Source organism: Bombus fervidus, unplaced genomic scaffold (genome assembly GCF_041682495.2).
Source record: "Bombus fervidus isolate BK054 unplaced genomic scaffold, iyBomFerv1 scaffold0024, whole genome shotgun sequence".
Lineage (NCBI taxonomy): Eukaryota > Metazoa > Arthropoda > Insecta > Hymenoptera > Apidae > Bombus > Bombus fervidus.
This window is the reverse complement of record NW_027212587.1, coordinates 2,256,671-2,267,639: the sequence shown is the minus strand read 5'-3', so window position 1 is coordinate 2,267,639 and position 10,969 is coordinate 2,256,671.

The following is a 10,969-nucleotide window of genomic DNA, read 5'->3' as shown; positions in this document are numbered from 1 at the left end:
ATAACGTTATACGTTATACTATAATTCTCCATGACGTTATACGTTATAACGTGATACTATATAACGTTATACGTTATACTATAATCCTACATAACGTTATACGTTAGAACGTAATACTATATAACTTTAAACGTTATAACGTAATGCTATATGACGTTAGACGTTATACCGCTATACTGTCGGACGTTATACGTTAAAACGTCATATTTCATTACGTTATACGTTATAACGTCGTACTTCATAACGTTATACGTTATACTATAATATTACATAACGTTATACGTTATAATGTGATGCTATATAACGTTATACGTTATACTATAATCCTACATAACTTTATACGTCATAACGAAATACTATATGACGTTATACGTTATAACGTAATACTATATAACGTTATACGTTATACCGCTATACCGACGGACGTTATACGTTATCACGTCATACTTCATAACGTTACACGTTATAACATCATTCTTCACAACGTTATAAGTTATACCGCTATACCGTTGGACGTTACACGTTATAACGTCATACTTCATAACGTTATACGTTATACTATAATATTACATAACGTTATACGTTATAATGTGATGCTATATAACGTTTTACGTTATACTATAATCCTACATAACGTTATACGTTAGGACGTAATACTATTAAACGTTAAACATTATAACGTAATACTATATGACGTTAGACGTTTTACCGCCATACTGTCGGACGTTTTACGTTATAACGTCATATTTCATTACGTTACACGTTATAACGTCATACTTCAGAACGTTATACGTTATACTATAATTCTCCATAAAGTTATACGTTATAACGTGATGCGATATAACGTTATTCGTTATACTATGATCCCACATAACTTTATACGTCATAACGTAATACTATATGACGGTATACGTTATAACGTAATACTACATAACGTTATATGTTATACTGCTATACTGTCGGACGTTATACGTTATAACGTCATATTTCATGACGTTATACGTTGTACTGTAATACTTCATAACGTTATACGCTATAACGTGATGGTACACAACGTTATACGTTATAACGTAATACTATATATCGTTATACGTTATACCGCTATAGTGTCTGACGTTATACGTTATAACGACATACTTCATAACGTTATACGTTATAACGTCATACTTCATAACGTTATACGTTATACTATATTAATTCATAACGTTATACGTTTTAATGTGATGCTATATAACGTTATACGTTATACTATAATCCTACATAACGTTATACGTTAGAACGTAATACTATATAACTTTAAACGTTATAACGTAATACTATATGACGTTAGACGTTATACCGCTACACTGTCGGACGTTATAACGTCATATTTTATTACGTTATACGTTATAACGTCATATTTCGTATCGTTATACATTATACTATGATACTTCATAACGTTATACGTTATAATGTCATACTATATAACGTTATACGTTATACGTTATAATGTCATACTATATAACGTTATACGTTATACTATAATCCTACATAACTTTATACGTCATAACGATATACTATATGACGTTATACGTTATAACGTTATACTATATAACGTTATACGTTATACCGCTATACCGACGGACGTTATACTTTATAACGTCATACTTCATAACGTTACACGTTATATCGTAATACTATATAACGTTATACGTTATACCGCTATACCGCCGGACGTTATACGTTATAACGTCATACTTCATAACGTTACACGTTATAACATCATACTTCATAACGTTATAAGTTATACCTCTATACTGTCGGACGTTATACGTTATAACGTAATACTATATAACGTTATACGTTATACCGCTATACCGACGGACGTTATACGTTATCACGTCATACTTCATAACGTTACACGTTATAACATCATTCTTCATAACGTTATAAGTTATACCGCTATACCGTTGGACGATACACGTTATAACGTCATACTTCATAACGTTATACGTTATACTATGATATTACATAACGTTATACGTTATAATGTGATGCTATATAACGTTATACGTTATACTATAATTCTCCATGACGTTATACGTTATAACGAGATACTATATAACGTTATACGTTATACCGCTATACCGCCGGACGTTATACGTTATAACGTCATACTTCATAACGTTACACGTTATAACATCATACTTCATAACGTTATAAGTTATACCTCTATACTGTCGGACGTTATACGTTATAACGTAATACTATATAACGTTATACGTTATACCGCTATACCGACGGACGTTATACGTTATCACGTCATACTTCATAACGTTACACGTTATAACATCATTCTTCATAACGTTATAAGTTATACCGCTATACCGTTGGACGATACACGTTATAACGTCATACTTCATAACGTTATACGTTATACTATGATATTACATAACGTTATACGTTATAATGTGATGCTATATAACGTTATACGTTATACTATAATCCTACATAACGTTATACGTCATAACGTAATGCTATATGACGTTATACGTTATACTATAATCCTACATAACGTTATACGTTAGAACGTAATACTATTTAACGTTAAACATTATAACGTAATACTATATAACGTTATACGTTATACCGCTATACCGACGGACGTTATACGTTATCACGTCATACTTCATAACGTTACACGTTAGAACATCATTCTTCATAACGTTATAAGTTATACCGCTATACCGTTGGACGATACACGTTATAACGTCATACTTCATAACGTTATACGTTATACTGTAATTCTCCATGACGTTATACGTTATAACGAGATACTATATAACGTTATACGTTATACTATAATCCTACATAACGTTATACGTTAGAACGTAATACTATATAACTTTAAACGTTATAACGTAATACTATATGACGTTAGACGTTATACCGCTATACTGTCGGACGTTACACGTTAAAACGTCATATTTCATTACGTTATACGTTATAACGTCATACTTCATGACGTTATACGTTATACTATAATTGTCTATAACGTTATACTTTATAACGTGATACTATATAACGTTATACGTTATACTATAATCCTACATAACGTTATACGTTAGAACGTAATACTATATAACTTTAAACGTTATAACGTAATACTATATGACGTTAGACGTTATACCGCTACATTGTCGGACGTTATAACGTCATATTTTATTACGTTATACGTTATAACGTCATAGTTCGTAACGTTATACATTATACTATGATACTTCATAACGTTATACGTTATAATGTCATACTATATAACGTTATACGTTATACTATAATCCTACATAACATTATACGTCATAACGTAATACTATATAACGTTATACGTTATAACGTAATACTATATAACGTTATACGTTATACTGCTATACTGTCGGACGTTATACGTAATAACGTCATATTTCGTGACGTTATACGTTATACTATAATATTACACAACGTTATACGTTATAATGTGATGCTATATAACGTTATACGTTATACTATAATCCTACATAACTTTATACGTCATAACGTAATACTATATGACGTTATACGTTATAACGTAATACTATATAACGTTATACGTTATACCGCTATACCGCCGGACGTTATACGTTATAACGTCATACTTCATAACGTTACACGTTATAACATCATACTTCATAACGTTATAAGTTATACCTCTATACTGTCGGACGTTATACGTTATAACGTAATACTATATAACGTTATACGTTATACCGCTATACCGACGGACGTTATACGTTATCACGTCATACTTCATAACGTTACACGTTATAACATCATTCTTCATAACGTTATAAGTTATACCGCTATACCGTTGGACGATACACGTTATAACGTCATACTTCATAACGTTATACGTTATACTATGATATTACATAACGTTATACGTTATAATGTGATGCTATATAACGTTATACGTTATACTATAATCCTACATAACGTTATACGTCATAACGTAATGCTATATGACGTTATACGTTATAACGTAATACTATATAACGTTATACGTTATACCGCTATACCGCCGGACGTAATACGTTATAACGTCATACTTCATAACGTTACACGTTATAACATCATACTTCATAACGTTATAAGTTATACCTCTGTACTGTCGGACGTTATACGTTATAACGTCATACTTCATAACGTTATACGTTATACTATAATATTACATAACGTTATACGTTATAATGTGATGCTATATAACGTTATACGTTATACTATAATCCTACATAACGTTATACGTTAGAACGTAATACTATTTAACGTTAAACATTATAACGTAATACTATATGATGTTAGACGTTATTCCGCTATACTGTCGGACGTTATACGTTATAACGTCATATTTCATTACGTTACACGTTATAACGTCATACTTCATAACGTTATACGTTATACTATAATTCTCCATAAAGTTATACGTTATAACGTGATGCTATATAACGTTATACGCTATAGTATAATCCTACATAACGTTATACGTCATAACGTAATGCTATATGACGTTATACGTTATAACGTTATACTGTATAACGTTATACGTTATACCGCTATACCGACGGACGTTATAAGTTACCACGTCATACTTCATAACGTTACACGTTATAACATCATTCTTCATAACGTTATAAGTTATACCGCTATACCGTTGTACGTTACACGTTATAACGTCATACTTCATAACGATATACGTTATACTATAATATTACATAACGTTATACGTTATAATGTGATGCTATATAACGTTATACGTTATACTATAATCCTACATAACGTTATACGTCATAACGTAATGCTATATGACGTTATACGTTATAACGTAATACTATATAACGTTATACGTTATACCGCTATTCCGCCGGACGTTATACGTTATAACGTCATACTTCATAACGTTACACGTTATAACATCATACTTCATAACGTTATAAGTTATACCTCTGTACTGTCGGACGTTATACGTTATAACGTCATACTTCATAACGTTATACGTTATACTATAATATTACATAACGTTATACGTTATAATGTGATGCTATATAACGTTATACGTTATACTATAATCCTACATAACGTTATACGTTAGAACGTAATACTATTTAACGTTAAACATTATAACGTAATACTATATGATGTTAGACGTTATTCCGCTATACTGTCGGACGTTATACGTTATAACGTCATATTTCATTACGTTACACGTTATAACGTCATACTTCATAACGTTATACGTTATACTATAATTCTCCATAAAGTTATACGTTATAACGTGATGCTATATAACGTTATACGTTATACTATAATATTACATAACGTTATACGTTATAATGTGATGCTATATAACGTTATACGTTATACTATAATCCTACATAACGTTATACGTCATAACGTAATGCTATATGACGTTATACGTTATAACGTAATACTATATAACGTTATACGTTATACCGCTATACCGCCGGACGTTATACGTTATAACGTCATACTTCATAACGTTACACGTTATAACATCATACTTCATAAAGTTATAAGTTATACCTCTATACTGTCGGACGTTATACGTTATAACGTCATATTTCATTACGTTACACGTTACAACGTCATACGTTATAACGTTATACGTTATACTATAATTCTCCATAAAGTTATACGTTATAACGTGATGCTATATAACGTTATACGTTAAATTATAATCCTACATAACGTTATACGTCATAACGTAATGCTATATGACGTTATACGTTATAACGTAATACTATATAACGGTATACGTTATACCGCTATAGTGTCGGACGTTATACGTTATAACGTCATACTTCATAACGTTATACGTTATACTATAATCCTACATAACTTTATACGTCATAACGTAATACTATATGACGTTATACGTTATACTATAATAATTCATAACGTTATACGTTTTAATGTGATGCTATATAACGTTATACGTTATACTATAATCCTACATAACTTTATACGTCATAACGTAATACTTTATGACGTTATACGTTATAACGTCATACTTCATAACGTTATACGTTATAACGTGATGCTATATAACGTTATACCGCTATACTGTCGGACGTTACACGATATAACGTCATACTTCATAACGTTATTTGTTATACCGCTATACTGTCGGACGTTATACGTAGTACTGTAATACTTCATAACGTTATACGTTATAAGGTGATGGTATATAACGTTATACGTTATACTATTATCCTACATAACGTTATACGATATAACGTCATACTTCATAACGTTATACGTTATAACGTCATATCATAACGTTATACGTTATAACGTCATGCTATATAACGTTATACGTTTTGACTATAATCCCACATAACGTTATACGTTATAACGTAATGCAATATAACGTTAAACGTTATAACGTAATACTATATGACGTTAGACGTTATACCGCTATACTGACGGACGTTATACGTTATAACGTCATATTTCATAACGTTATACGTTATACTATAATTCTTCATAACGTTATACGTTATAACGTGATGCTACATAACGTTATACGTTATAAGGTGATGCTATATAACGTTATACGTTATACTATAATCCTACATAACGTTATACGTTAGAACGTAATACTATTTAACGTTAAACATTATAACGTAATACTATATGACGTTAGACGTTGTACCACTATTCTGTCGTTATACGTTATAACGTCATATTTCATTACGTTACACGTTATAACGTCATACTTCATAGCGTTATACGTTATACTATAATTCTCCATAACGTTAAACGTTATAACGTGATGCTATATAACGTTATACTTTATACCGCTATACTGACGGACGTTATACGTTATAACGTCATACTTCATAACGTTATACGTTATAACGTCATACATCATAACGTTACATGTTATACCGCTATACTGTCGGACGTTGTACGTTATAACGTCATATTTCATGCCGTTATACGTTATAACGTCATACTTCATAACGGTATAAGTTATACCGCTATACCGTTGGACGTTACACGTTATAACGGCATACTTCATAACGTTATACGTTGTACTATAATATTATATAACGTTATACGTTATAATGTGATGCTATATAACATTATACGTTATACTATAATCCTACATAACGTTATACGTTAGAACGTAATACTATTTAACGTTAAACATTATAACGTAATACTATATGACGATAGACGTTATACCGCTACACTGTCGGACGTTATACGTTATAACGTCATGTTTCATAACGTTATACGTTATAACGTCATACTTCATAACGCTACACGTTATAACGTCATACTTCATAACGTTATAAGTTATACCGCTATACCGTTGGACGTTACACGTTATAACGTCATAATTCATAACGTTATACGCTATATCGTCATACTTAATAACGTTATACGTTATAACGTCATACTTCATAACGGTATAAGTTATACCGCTATACCGTTGGACGTTACACGTTATAACGGCATACTTCATAACGTTATACGTTGTACTATAATATTATATAACGTTATACGTTATAATGTGATGCTATATAACGTTATACGTTATACTATAATCCTACATAACGTTATACGTTAGAACGTAATTCTATTAAACGTTAAACATTATAACGTAATACTATATGACGTTAGACGTTTTACCGCCATACTGTCGGACGTTTTACGTTATAACGTCATATTTCATTACGTTACACGTTATAACGTCATACTTCAGAACGTTATACGTTATACTATAATTCTCCATAAAGTTATACGTTATAACGTGATGCTATATAACGTTATACGTTAAACTATGATCCCACATAACGTTATACGTCATAACGTAATACTATATGACGTTATACGTTATAACGTAATACTACATAACGTTATATGTTATACTGCTATACTGTCGGACGTTATACGTTATAACGTCATATTTCATGACGTTATACGTTGTACTGTAATACTTCATAACGTTATACGCTATAACGTGATGGTATACAACGTTATACGTTATAACGTAATACTATATATCGTTATACGTTATACCGCTATACTGTCGAACGTTATACGTTACAACGTCATACTTCATAACGTTATACGTTATACTATAATTCTCCATGACGTTATACGTTATAACGTGATACTATATAACTTTAAACGTTATAACGTAATACTATATGACGTTAGACGTTATACCGCTATACTGTCGGACGTTATACGTTAAAACGTCATATTTCATTACGTTATACGTTATAACGTCATACTTCATAACGTTATACGTTATACTATAATATTACATAACGTTATACGTTATAATGTGATGCTATATAACGTTATGCGTTATACTATAATCCTACATAACTTTATACGTCATAACGAAATACTATATGACGTTATACGTTATAACGTAATACGATATAACGTTATACGTTATACCGCTATACCGACGGACGTTGTACGTTATCACGTCATACTTCATAACGTTACACGTTATAACATCATTCTTCACAACGTTATAAGTTATACCGCTATACCGTTGGACGTTACACGTTATAACGTCGTACTTCATAACGTTATACGTTACACTATAATATTACATAACGTTATACGTTATAATGTGATGCTATATAACGTTTTACGTTATACTATAATCCTACATAACGTTATACGTTAGAACGTAATTCTATTAAACGTTAAACATTATAACGTAATACTAAATGACGTTAGACGTTTTACCGCCATACTGTCGGACGTTTTACGTTATAACGTCATAATTCATTACGTTACACGTTATAACGTCATACTTCAGAACGTTATACGTTATACTATAATTCTCCATAAAGTTATACGTTATAACGTGATGCTATATAACGTTATACTTTATACCGCTATACTGACGGACGTTATACGTTATAACGTCATACTTCATAACGTTATACGTTATAACCTCATACTTCATAACGTTACACGTTATAACGTAATACTACATAACGTTATACGTTATTACGTAATACTATATAACGTTATACGTTATGCTGCTATACTGTCGGACGTTATACGTAATAACGTCATATTTCATGACGTTATACGTTATACTATAATGTTACATAACGGTATACGTTATAATGTGATGCTATATAACGTTATACGTTATAATGTGATGTTATATAACGTTATACGTTATAATGTGATGCTATATAATGTTATACGTTATACCACTAGTCTGTCGGACGTTATACGTTATAACGTCATACTTCATAACGTTATAAGTTATACCGCTATACTGTCGGACGCTATACCTTATAACGTCATAGTTCATAACGTTAAACGTTATACTATAATATTACATAACGTTATACGTTATAATGTGATGCTATATAACATTATACGTTATACTATAATCCTACATAACGTTATACGTTATAACGTAATACTATATAACGTTATACGTTATACCACGTTTCTGTCGGACGTTATACGTTATAACGTCATACTTCATAACGTTATACGTTATAACGTCACACTTCATAACGTTATACGTTATAACGTGATGCTATATAACGTTATACGTTCACCGCTATACGGTCGGACGTTATACGTTATAACGTCATATTTCATTATGTTATACGTCAAAACGTCATACTTCATAACGTTATGCGTTATACTATAATTCTCCATAACGTTATACGTTATAATGTGATACTATATTACGTTATACGTTATACTATAATCCTTCATAACATTATACGTCATAACGTTATACTATAGGACGTTATACGATATACGGCTATACTGTCCGACGTTATACGTAATAACGTCACATTTCATGACGCTACACGTTATAACGTCATACTTCATAACGTTATACGTTATACTATAATACATCATAACGTTATACGTTATAATGTGATGCTATATAACGTTATACGTTATACTATAATCCTACATAACGTTATACGTCATAACGTAATACTATATGACGTTATACGTTATACTATAATCCTACATAACGTTATACGTCATAACGTAATACTATATGACGTTATACGTTTTACCGCAATACTATCTAACGTTATACGTTATACGGCTATACTGTCCGACGTTATACGTAATAACGTCATGTTTCATGACGCTACACGTTATAACGTCATACTTCATAACGGTATAAGTTATACCACTATACCGTTAGACGTTACACGTTATAACGTCATACTTCATAACGTTATACGTAATACTATAATATACATAACGTTATACGTTATAATGTTATGCTATATAACATTATACGTTATACTATAATCCTACATAACGTTGTACGTTAGAACGTAATACTATTTGATGTTAAACATTATAACGTAATACTATATGACGTTAGACGTTATAGCGCTATACTGTCGGACGTTATACGTTATAACGTCATATTTCATTACGTTACACGTTATAACGTCATACTTCATAACGTTATACGTTATACTATAATTCTCCATAACGTTATACGTTGTAACGTGGTGCTATATAACGTTATACGTTTTACTGTAATCCTACATAACGTTATACGTAAGAACGTAATACTATTTAACGTTAAACATTATAACTTAATGCTATATGACGTTAGACGTTATACCGCTATACTGTCGGACGTTATACGTTATAACGTCATATTTCATTACGTTATACGTTATAACGTCATACTTCATAACGTTATACGTTATATCGTGACGGTATATAACGTTGTACGTTATAACGTCATACTATATAACGTTATACGTTATACCTCTGTACTGTCGGACGTTATACGTTATAACGTCATACTTCATAACGTTATACGTTATAACGTCATACTTCATAACGTTACACGTTATAACGTAATACTACATAACGTTATACGTTATTACGTAATACTATATAACGTTAT